We start from the raw sequence: 12,801 nt of genomic DNA, 5'->3' as shown, positions 1-12,801 counted from the left end.
CTGTTTTGACTTGCGATTTTTACTGTTTCGGCGTATACGCAGCACCCAAACTTTTTGATATTTTCTCTTCCAAAAATACTGCGGCCTTTACGCTGGCAAATACGGTACATGTATATCAGCATTGGCAAAGAAAACCATCCTATTGCAAGGGTCTGAATCCATTCCATGGAAATTAATCAAAGTACACTTAAATTCCACTCCATGTCAAACATCATCTACACATTAGATGTGTAAATGTAAAAAAAGCATTGCTGCCTCCAAGCTCCCTCTCTGCCTCCCTCCCTCCCTTCCTCCCCTCACTCACTCCCTCCACCCATCCCCTCCCCCCCCCCCCCTCTCTCTCTCTCTTTTCTCTCTTCCTCTACCTCCTCGCTCCCTCCCCTCTCTCCCTACACTACTTTCTCTCTTTCTCTCTCTCTCTCTTTACCTCTTGGTTTCTCTCTATCCCTCCCTCACTCCCCCCTCCCCCCCCCCCCATCCTTCTCTCTAGATCTACACAACCAAACGTTCCAATCCGTAATTGTCTGAATTACACTTAAAAGAACCCCCACCGCAAGGGCCTTAAAAGGATGGATGAAAGTTAACCAGAAGTACACTTTAAATTCCTCTTCATGCCAAACACAATCTGCAGTAGATGTAGACATACTATTGCAGATTTTCCCAAGCATCTCCTCTCCAATCTTCATTTGTATCTTCCTTTCTCTGTGAAGCACTGCTGTCTCCAAGCTCCACCCCCCCCCCCAACCCCTCTTCTCTCCCTCCCTCTCTCTCTCTCTCTCTCTCTCTTTTTCTCTCTTTCTTTCTCTCTCTCTTTCTCCATGTCTGTCTTTATCTCTTTCTTTCTCTCCATCCCTCCCTCACTCTCTCCCCCTCTCTCCCCCCGCCCCCTCTTCTCTCTCTTTAGATCTAAACAACCCAACGCTGCAATCCATAATTGTCTGAATTACACTTAAAAGAACCCCCACCGCAAGGGCCTTAAAAGCATGGATGAAAGTTAACGAGAAGTACACTTCAAATTCCTCTTCATGTCAAACACAATCTGCAGTAGATGTAGACCATAGAGATATATACTACTAAACACTAGAGGGCGTACTCGCTCAAATTGCTGCTCCGAGCTGGAGCGGTGGCCGCCATTACTAAGGAGGGCAGAAAAACGGACGACCCAACAAGATACTGTGCACAACATACGTGGAAAAATTGAAGAAGCCAGGTTCGTGCGTTGCATTTGGATGTTCGAACCGAAGAAAGAAAGGGAACTGCATAATATTTCACAAGTAAGTTCTTCTTAATGTTATGTTGATTAATAAGGAGATTTTAGAGCTAAAAATGTAGTTTATGCAGATAATGCAGTGACTGTAGTCTGTACCCGGGTTGTCTCATGACAAGCCACGGCAGCTCCTGCAGCAGCGGAGCGCGCCAGTCCACGCCCCCCGGGCTGGGGCAGGCATGGGTTAAGGTTCTGGGGATGGTGATGGGAAAATTCTGCTGCGCTGGAGTCGCTCGCAACTCCAAGAGTCAGAGAGTCCAACTCGGAAATATAACTCCATGAGCTTGATTCTATTAAAGAAAAGTCTAGAATAAAATGATATAATTAATTTGATCTTATCTAATTTCAAGATAAATTAAAAATCAAATGTCAGCTTCTTTATATTTTAACTAGACTAGAGTCTAGACTAGAGCTAGATGATAGATCTAGACTCTAGACTCTAGATCTAAACTCTAGTCTCTAATTTCTAAAGCCTGAACAGCAAAGCCAGGTTAGACAGAAATAACCGTCTGATATGGGTCATTTCTTTAATAAAACTGACATTTGTTGACATTCCCCATAATATAATCAGAGGTCTAGTGGAGCCAGACGCAGTCTCAGTAGAACAACCGACGATATAGAGAGACTGAAGCTTTTGGTCTAAGCCAGGCTAGCCTGCCATATTTCACATCACAGGAGTTATTCAACTAGGCTAGGCAAGCCTAAAAATCCCACCGCACACTACACTATTTCTATCAAATTTGCTTATGACTTGCTGACATTATTATTATTTTATTTATTTGGCTGGAAGCTGCTTTCAGTTTCAGTCTTAAAAATCACATGAAATAGCATGAATAGTAGAACAATTGTCATGTTATGAGAAAAAACTCATTATTGTTTCCATTTGCTTTTATTGTAATGCAGGAATACACTCAAGAGAGGAAAGGATGTTACACACCACATCTCATTCCTAGAGCTGTGCCTACTGTCTTTCCTGGACATCCTCCCTATAAACAGACCCATGGCTCAAGACTCCCAGCAAAACCATGTACAACATCCGAAAGTGTTCCCGTGCCTCCAAAGAAACCCTATGACATTACAAAAGAACATGACTATTCTTTTTCTGTCTGAGTTGATTAGAAACTGAATATAACCAGACAGCAAGTGCAGGATGCCAAGAAGCAGCTTCAAGTGGTGAAACAAGGTAAACAGGAGAGATGGAAAAACCAGGACTCTCTTGCAGGAAGTCCACGAAAGCAAGCTCATTAGCCAGGATCAGCTTGACCTACTTCAACACAACTTTGGAGAGAACGCATTTTCAGGAAAAAAAACCAAAACATAGAACTTCATTCGTACAAACTACAAAGACAGATCAGTCTTTTATATTTTGCCTCTTGTCTGCATAGCTTATCCACTGGATGATTGACTGTGAAGCCGTTTAAAACTGGAGAGAGCTTTCAATAATCTTTTAAAAAAACAGAACAATCTGAGACTTTTGTTCTGTGTAATGAAATAAAATTCTTGGGACACATTGTGACAGTTGCACAACCTAACCATAATTTTCTGTTTGTTAACTTTACACGAAGGCAAACTAAAGTGGAACTTAGAAGAGTTGATTAAATTAGGGGTTAAACAATATGTACTTGAATTTTGAGTTGTTGTGAGGTACACTGTATTTGAATATTTACTCTATAAGCTTCATAATTGTACCTGCTGTATCTGATTCAGTTGCTATAATTTTTGCAAATTATTTGCACTCTACATGTGCTTTGATTCTGCAGGTACAGTATGGATAACCTGAGATAAACATGTAGACCTTTTTTTATAACATTGTCTGGATTGCTCTCAACCAAGTGATTTACATCATTAAAGATGAAAAGCAAGAAATTCACATCAAGTGAGCCCATTTTCAATAAACGAGAAGAATTCACAGATGTGTTGCAATTGAAAAGCTTGTGTAATGCACAGTTGCACACCATATACACACCCATAGATCGTTTTGTACATAGGTTGGATTTTGTTCCAAAATGGAAAACTGCTTTTGAAGAGATTTGATAACAGAGCAATTATATGCAGGGAAAAAAATAATATTTATTTTTCGGGGGCTACTTTCCAACCTTGCCTGCATGAAAATAACATTCTAAAATTTGTTTTGCATTGAACTCTATGCAAATTTACAGGGGCTCTTTTCTGATTTTCGGGGGCTCTTTTAGGCATTTCGGGGGCTAATTCGCCCCGAGCCCCCGTGTATTTTTTTCACTGATTATATGGAATAATGTCACTAGATGTAAACCCATAAGATTGTGCACTCTTTGGCTTGTTGTATCTACTGTGTACATTTGAGGGTAATCAGTTTCAAATTAATTATTATACCTGATGAATAATGATGTCAAAAGACCATGTTACTATGAGGTTTCACTGAATAGTGTAGTGCAGTATCCTGAGATGTAAGTCTCATCAATTAGAGTTCTTCATAGCTATACAGGTGACTTGGAATACATATGCTCAATTACTTTTTCTGGTTTGCATTTATTACTCGATGAAATGTCTTTGTATTATTAGTAAATGTAACGCGCCTGCGTGCGCTTGGAGCCAAGACTAGTTAATAAAGTGTTCGTTATCGCTGACATCTTGACACATAGACATTGGCCTCCTGACATTTATGTTTTGGGAGTTATTGTGGCGGTTTTGGGATGTGTAATGCTTGTCTTTGGTGGCGAATCAATTTGTCGTGGTTGTGTTGCCTATGATCCGTGACAGTAAATTTGGGGCTAAAATCTGAGGTGTTGTTTTTGCAATGTCTGTCCTTTCAATTGTGTTGTATTATTGCAGTATAATAAAATGTCAAAACTTAAATGCCTATGCTGTAGAATATCAACACACATGTGCCGTGTGGTAATAAAAGGTTCATTTATTCATTTTTTTCCTTCAAATTGAATTATAAGTTTATTCTCTAAAACTGGTTGATGAAGAAAATAAGAAATACACTGTATCAAGGAGAATATTATTTATGGAACAAAAAAGTGATGTGAATAAATAATTATTACATCAATGATCAGCTGTTTTTAAAGAATATTCATATATATTTATAGTGAACTGTAAAAAAATATTCTTTCAGACATATAGAGATTTTATAGAGATTAGGTGAAAGACATAAGGTGTGAATTTGATATAAATGAGTGAGAGAAGAAGAAAAAGAATGTTTGTTTGGATGGATGGATGAATGATTGGATGAGTAAATAACAATTTTTTTAAAATAAATGTGTATAATTCTTTCCATCCCCCTCTTCCTATCTTCAGTATCGTCCTATATCTGCATTTCCATTATCTACCTATCCTTCTATATTATATCTATCTATCCATCTATTTATGTGTCTAGCTATCTACATACCCATCTCTATCCCAAATCTATAAGTATCAATCTGTTTATAATAGCCATAAACATAAAATGAATATATTAGAAGCGTTTATATTAATTTATATAAAGCGTTTTAAATCAATAAACCCTGGCTCTCATAATAACTGAATTAGAAAGACATTGACCCCGGCATTGGCCCTGTAGCATAAAACTTTGGTTAATATCATGACATAAATATCAAATACAAGTCCCAAATGCTTGATTCTGATTGGTTGAAAGTAAGGTAATATTTCATGTCATAATATCACAGTTTTATATTGACAAAGAGGAAGAAAAATTGAAGATATACTGAAATATAAATAGCTTTTTGTGTCCCTTTTACCTCACCATAACACCCGTAATTAATCTTGACCTACACCAGATACCATGACTGAGGCATGAGTAGGGTTCATGCATTATGCAAAATACCACAATTATAACGTTTCATACTCGAAAACCGATAAATCAACCCGAAAAATGAAGCTTCACATTGCATATCAGTAGCACAGTTTCGAAGGGAATATCCGGGTATTTCTCGAAGTTGTGCCCTCCTTAGTAATGGCGGACCGCGCTCCACGCGCGCACAGAGCTTTGAACGGGCGCGTATGACGAGTCCGCACTCTAGCCTATTAAGTATATATCTCTATGATGTAGACATACCATTGCAGATTTTCCCAAGCATCTCTTCTCCAATGATTCATTTGTATCTTCCTTTCTCTGTTAAGCATCCCTCTTTCTCTTTGTCCCACCACCCCTCCCCCCCCCCCTCTCCCGTCCCTCTCTACCTTCTCTTTCTCTTTCTCTCTTGCTCGCTCTCTCTCTCTCTATCACTCTTTTCCTCTACCTCTCTCCCCTTCTCTCTGTGTGCATGTATGTGGGAATCTCTCTCTCTCTCTCTAGTTCTTTCCTCACTTTCAAGATTTTCTACCTCTATTTTTGCCTCTTTCACCATGTTGTGTGTGGGTATTACAGTATGTGTGGGGTGGTATGTGTGTATATAAAAGCACTACTCACTTTCACTCTCTCCTCTATGTTGCATGCCTCATTTTCTCCCTCTTTCTTAATGTCTATTCACATCTCTCTCTCTCTCTCTCTCTCTCTCTCTCTCTCTCTCTCCTCCTCCTCTCCTAATCACTCACACTCTTGATATTGATACAGTGTGTATCCCTCTTCTCCCTCTCCATCATCTTCCCATCGTCGTCTCCCTGATTGGGCCCCCTACCATGTCATACTGCCTGCAACTGTTTTCCATCATCCTCATCAAGTATCACGGTTACCTGTCACCCTTTATCTGCTTCGCCTCCGGACCCCGACAAACAAGCACAGAGAAGCAAGCGACGGTCGGGCACGCCGCCGGTATATACCCGCCTGGAGTGCATGCGTGCTGTAATGTCAAAAGATGTATACTTCTCTTACGGGGATGCCAAGAATAGTCATGCCAAAAATCGTCTCGAGAGTAAACTGGACATGAGACGAGACAGACGTTGTCTGAAGAAAAAGAGGACCAGCCTTGTCTGTTTTAAATTTGTACAAGCAGGCACTCCCTTTTTACACATGTAATCTTCCATTTTAAACTACAGTACATTGTAACTCGGTAATCTGTTCTTATTTACTCTACATACATGTGTATCTGTGTTTTTAATTTTTTTTTTACATATCAGATGATTTAAATTATGAACATGTACCTGTGCAATGTACACTGTAAATAATAATAATAGTGAAATTTAAATGCAGGGTCTCATGGACAACAATAGCATCACATACAATGCCATGTCCATGCTGTCGATGTCCACTAGCCACCTATTCACTTCATACACATTTGTCAAACCTTTATCAAACATACTGTACATGTACAGGTTCTTCTAATTACACATAACAACCATATTATTCACTCATGTCAAAGTCCCTGAATGATGGCTTCTCTTGAAAAACAGTTTCACATCAGTATCATCAGTAATGTATGTTGGTAGTTTACTTCTGATGTCCAATTAATGTCACTCAATGTACAGGTATTATGTGGTCTAGACTATGTCACCCGACTGAGGATTGCATGGTTCACAGTTCAAGCCCCGCTGTGGCATGCGAGTCCTTTTGGGAAGATATTAAACCTACATTGTATATTTGCCAAGCTAACCCAATGTGTAGTTAATACATGTACATGTAGGTACCTGATGAGAATGCCTTGAATGCTTTGAGCACTTTAGTCTTTAGGGCAGCTGAGCTAAGCCAGGGTTTTAATAATAATACTTTGAGATGGATGTGTGCAATATAAATAGCTACTATTACAAATATTCATCAATCACCGTTACTGTACCAGATGTTGTGTTGCATGTACAATGTACATGTATGATGTAGGACACTTGTCTACAATGGCAAAAAAAGTCATTACAGAAGAAGACTTACGAATTAATAGGCAATCGCTAGTAGGCAAATGCATAATTGCAACTGACATACATGAAAAATTAAGGGAAAGCCATAGACCATGCATGAATAATGAACATGAAATTATAACATGATTAACCCTAATGCACTATGTTGCCTAGCTGCATGTGTCTACAATTTCATACATGTATGTGTACAGTGTACATGTACATGCATAATACCTGTCTCAATCATTTTCAGCCTACCTGAGAAAAATTGAAATGAGCGGTAGGACAAAACGGAAAGCTTCATGAAGACAAGAAAAATGTTCCATGCTGTTACCGGACTGTTGGTTATTCATGGGCCATTAGCAGAAAGCCTGATGTCGGAGCAGAGTTTCAGAGACCGGATCTCCTTCGGACATTAATGTACCAAGAGAGGGAAATCTGAGTGATCTATCAGTAGTTGAAAAGCATTTGGTGTCCCCATATGCCCTCAAGTGCCATGTGACAGACAAAAGGGCATTTTGATGTCCTTTTGTAATGAAAGCATAATTGCAAATAATGGCCCTTGATTCAAAGTTGAATATTATCTGCCAAGAGTTTGAAGGACATTTTAGGTCCCCTGAAGTGTGCCCTATTACCGGTAAGCAAAAGGCATTCTCCTATTCAAAAGGAGGGTTACACTTTTTTCACCACAAGCCCATAAATGTCACAGGATTCAAATATTGGCTGCTGAAATGGCAAAGAAGTTTGTGTTTAATCCATCTACTAAGAGCTTAAAGCTTTTGGTACGGGGTCATGAATTTGGTTCAAATTAACAATTTCGGAAGCATATGCGTTCCTACAATATTCATTGATCGTTGTCTCGGTTGAAATCGAGTCTAAAGTTATGAAATTATAAATAATAAACTCTTTATGTTGTATAGCTCCCTCTCAAGGTCAAGATATTAATTTAGCTATGAAACAATGTTTCTTGACTAAATTCGACCAATTAGCTATTCCCATTTGGAAATTATATATCACAACTACATATTCTGAGATTTTCATGGTCGCAGCTACCATTGTACGGCCATAGGCGCTATTTGAAATTTATCAAAATTTACCAGGAGCACCAGTAAATTTTTATATTCAATTTTTCTCGAAAAACAGAAGTGTTTTAGGGGCTTATTTTTTTAGTGCTTATAATACATCTACAGGGGCATCAAAATATAACAAAATTGTAAAGATTTATTATCCACCCAATTTTCAAATTTTCCAAAACTTTGTATTACCATTAAGTTTCCAAAGAGTTATTAATCACCCTTCTGACTCTCAATAGATGAAATATTTTTGCCTACCAGGGGGTGTTTCACAAAACTTGTCATCAGTGACAAATGACAGTTTTTGTTATAAGCTACTGAAATCCTTGCTTCTGATTGGTTATCAACAGATTTGTCATTGATTTTTGTCATAGAAAAAAGGCTTTATGAAACGGGTCCCAGTTCTTACAATGGTGTAACTTGTGTGATCCTCTTTCCGAGTTGCAAGTCCAAAATGCTGGTTTGTAGATCTTTACATTTAATTATTTGCCACTGTAATATTAGCAGAGTATAAAATGCCACTTTAATATCAACAGAGTAATAAACACCACTGTAATATCAACAGAGTAATAAATGCCACTGTAATATACTATTTAAATATTGAGAGAGTAATACTTGTAAATTTCCACTTCTATACCAGGATACAACTTATGGGTGTGGCCCAACTTTATAAATACTGGAGAGATTTGAAGTGAGATATCGGGTGTGGTTGTAGCATTGCATTGAATCAACTTCACTCATTTTCTGACTACTGAACTTTTTTATTGCCTGTACAATGTCTATACCGGTACACAAGTTTGTTGACCTTCCATGAAACTATTAACTAGTAACTACACGTACATGTATTAAGCTCATGGGTAATGAATTTGTTTACATGTACTTCAATTTTTACTCAAGGAGTCTAAGGTCACATCAAGAGGTAAAACCACCTTGTGGCTAAAAGGTACCTGCAAATTTATCAATTCCTGCTGTAACATGAAAACAGATAAATCATCAGGTCTGTATGTCCGTGACTCACATTGTTTACTAATTTTTAACATGTACATGTGCCCAAATAATTGACAAGAATATAAGAGATTAGAGAAGCCTTTCCGTTTAAAGGGATCGTTTAAAGCTTATCTGCCGTAGTTTACAGGAGGGATTAGACCGCTCTGCAAGGTCACTGGACAGGTGGTTATCTCATCAACTCAGCTCTCAGTAAACAAAAAAAAAAGAGGATCATGGGGGACCAATGGTCACCGATTAGGCATTGTCTGTTATATAGAGGGCGCAAGTAGCTACCAGTAGTGCAGTGGGCCTTTAACAATGTTAAATCTGAGATACATGGCCCTACGTGTTATCAGTGTCTGTGATATGGTGTAAGCGCTTCAAAATGATCAAGAAGTGCCTCAAAAAAGTAAAAATCTTTGAGTGACCGGTTTTACCATTCTCGTTTTCCCCAATAGACTGTAGTGTTATGAAAACCGTCAGGCGAACATTTTTCAAAATTTGTAATTCCAATCATAAATATCTTGATAATCAGACAGGCGATCGGCTTGTAAAAGTCATGGGGTTCCTGACTGACCTAAAGGTTTATAATTATCATTGCATCATGAGCTCAATGCAGAATTTTATTTCAGAATCTGAGACAAAGTTACCGGATCCCTTTAAGAGATAAAAGCCTAGAGCAAGGGACGGTAAAACAAACATAAAACTGTTCACATGAAAGCTCGTACTCTGTTCAATTACATGTAAAATTTAAAGCAATTAATTCTCTTTGGCATGAATTGATGTCATTAATTATTTTTGGTATCAACTATTGCCAATAATACTGCCATGACCATCTTCCTCCTACCAATCCGAAACTCTTGATTCCCTTTCGGTTTAATCTCAACAATGCCCAGTGATTCATGATTTACATGTACAATCAAGTTAGTTAATAGCTTCTTGTTTGACAACACTTTCTTTTACGACTGGGTCACGTATATAAGTGATGTGGAATATGGATCATGTGATTGGCTTGTTTTTGCCAAAAATGTAAATGCGTATGGTGTGAAAGGTTGGTTAAAAGTAATGGAACAAAAAATTAAAGTTAAAAGTAAAGGAACAAAATGTTAATTAATAGTGTTAAAAGAAACAATTCCAAGGCTGGGCAAATATTTTCAAAATAAAATAGCAACAAATAAAAACGTAGTGAAGCTTCTTGTCTTGGACTCATCAGAGTACATCACGAGAATGAATCGAAGCTGACTTTGGACATACAGCACAGCGGTACATGTACTATACAGTACATGTACATACACTGTACATACATGTACATAAACATATTAAGCTAAAGGCACAAAGCACACAAAATAACTACTGGCTGTGATTTTCAACATAAAAAGTAATTGTCTTTAATACCTGATCATTGTACTTCAATACCTACATGTACATGTAGCTTGTACATTATATATATTTCTAAATTCATAATTTTCAAAATTGCTTTAAAATGTTGATTACATGTATGTGCATTCTCTCTCAATCTCTAGACCAACTATTTGTCCACTTTCTATCAGAGACGATCATGAGTGTCGAACATGCTTAAAGAAGAAAAATGGTTTGATGATGTGATTATTGTTATCCCATGTACTGTACATGTACAATGCAAGGACAACTTGGTGTAAACATGCCTCATGAAACTTTTGTGAATTTCACTTTTGTTTCACAACAGCTTCATGCAACTGCATTTACAAGAGTTGATGCTGATCAGAAAATTTTAAATGTGAAAAATATTCTGATTTCCCTGCAGTATTCATAAAAAATTAAATTGAAATTCAATGAATCTTACAACGACCTTTCATATCCATCAACAACTGTATTATTCCTTCTTTTTTTTCTTTGACACCCAGTATACACCCACATTTCTAGCAAATAAGCTACAAGTACGCTCCAGGTAGCTGATATAAATTGAATTCCCCATGAAGTAGGCTTCAATTTGAGGCAGCGCCCAGATCAATTTGCAAACTTGTATCAGATTGGCATCCATCCATTTCAAATGTAATAGATTTTATTCTCCTCCCTCTCAGCATTCAGGTCCTTAACCCTTACAGTGCCACAAAACTTTTGAAACATTGTCATATTCATTTTCAAAATGTAAACGTTGACTTATAAAGACTAGTTGTACATGTACTGTATATGGAATGGTAAATCACGGTGGAGTTTTTATGTACATGTAGTAAATGAATTGCAAGTGAGAATGCAAAAAGATGCTGAATGCAATAAAGGTCCTACGCCCTTCTTCTGTAAATTTACAAAAGCTTTTTTGCTCTGGACAGTAACATTAAACTTATGTAAAGCTGATCTCACCCAGATGAGCGCAGAATAGACATCAAAAGAGACATCAAATGCCACGTCAAATTGCATTACTTGACTCATGTGGCACCTCATATTTGGGGGGTATTTACATGTATGCCTAACTTGTAACATATGGGATAAATTGGTTTCAGAATTTTACATGTACCTTCCAGTGAGCTTTAGACCCGGTGCAAATGGGGTGACTGTGTGTCATGTACCAGAAGTAGTACAGTATGTGAACATTTATGATAGTTATAATCATAATCTTGTGGGTACTTCAGTTCAATGCACTTTAATACATGCCATCATGTTTCTTCCAAAGTTTGTTGAAAATCATTTGTTTTTTAACAGCTTTTTAAATTGTAAAATTATCTACATATGAAAGTCTATAACTTTTTAAAGGAAATGATCACTTTTTCTAATCTTGCTGATTGACCTCAACTCATTCAATAGACGTCTAATGTAAAAATGTTAACTCAATGCTAAATTTGCTATTACAGTTTAATAAGATCTAAATCTCTTAACAATCAAAAACTTAAATGACCCCAAAAAACAACTGTATAAAAGCTACACAAGTGCATGTACATGTAAATGTACACTAAAAGTGTATCCAAATTAATAGCCTACAAATTCACAACATATTTTACCTCTCCACTCAGGCTCTCCACACAAAAAGCAACACTGTACATTACATTGACAGACATTTTTTCTTAATCATACATACTGTCATAGAATACATGTACAGGTACACATACTGTACATGTACATGTAGTTTTAAGGTACTAAAATAGCATCCTGCTTTTCCTAACTACAACACTACAAGTCATAAAAATCATACATGTACAGTGTACATGTACACGTAGGATCTCACCAGCACCCTGTATCATGAACTTTAAGTTTAAAAGGAAGATTAATGAGAAGAAACAAGTACATGTAGATGTACTTACCAGTGCTTTATGTTAGGCCCATCTTGGCAGGAAAAAGTGATACAACACCTACAGGAAAGACAAAAGGAAATAAGGTCGTCAGTACATGTATTAAAACACTCAACCAACATACAGTACATGTACATGTACTTGTAGGCCTATATGTATATTGAGATACCGGTAACCAGCATACACTGACAGTGTACATGTATACACTGTGTATGTACATGTAAATGGTTACAGATTATCTTGAGTACTGCTTATATTACCAAATATTTGCCTTGCTTGAAAGATAATGAACCTGATAATAACATGTACATGTACAGGTACATGTAAGTAAAATAATAATAATATTGGAAATTTTAATAATGCACATATCCGCCACGCAAGGTGCTCAAGGTGCTCTACTTCATGTACATACACTGTAGACTACCGTTTTCGGCGCTCACAGCATTCAAGGAATTCCTTCCTACCA

The 12,801-nt window shown here is 37.4% G+C and overlaps 2 long non-coding RNA genes across 3 annotated transcripts in view; one reads left to right on the top strand and one right to left on the bottom strand.

Moving 5' to 3' along the window:
- The first annotated feature begins 1,064 nt into the window (after positions 1–1,064).
- Positions 1,065–2,428, top strand: LOC115928708. The gene is made up of 2 exons (XR_004066195.1): positions 1,065–1,274; positions 2,171–2,428. It is a non-coding gene; the product is annotated as an uncharacterized LOC115928708 (long non-coding RNA).
- Positions 2,429–5,527: 3,099 nt separating this feature from the next.
- Positions 5,528–12,801, bottom strand: part of LOC115928584 — a 29,813-nt gene continuing 22,539 nt past the window's right edge. Inside the window, exons 2-3 of one of the 2 annotated variants that reach the window (XR_004066087.1) lie at positions 12,348–12,395; positions 5,528–6,027 (exon numbers count right to left, since the gene is read on the bottom strand). This is a non-coding gene — a long non-coding RNA (uncharacterized LOC115928584). Of the gene's footprint in view, positions 6,028–10,432; positions 12,396–12,801 lie in introns of those variants that run through there. The other variant, XR_004066086.1, reaches the window with a different exon arrangement.

Source organism: Strongylocentrotus purpuratus, unplaced genomic scaffold (genome assembly GCF_000002235.5).
Source record: "Strongylocentrotus purpuratus isolate Spur 01 unplaced genomic scaffold, Spur_5.0 spur5_scaffold_3, whole genome shotgun sequence".
In the NCBI taxonomy this organism is placed as follows: Eukaryota; Metazoa; Echinodermata; class Echinoidea; order Camarodonta; family Strongylocentrotidae; genus Strongylocentrotus; species Strongylocentrotus purpuratus.
Note: the sequence above shows the minus strand (reverse complement) of the source record. Positions and strands in the feature narration are given on the sequence as shown.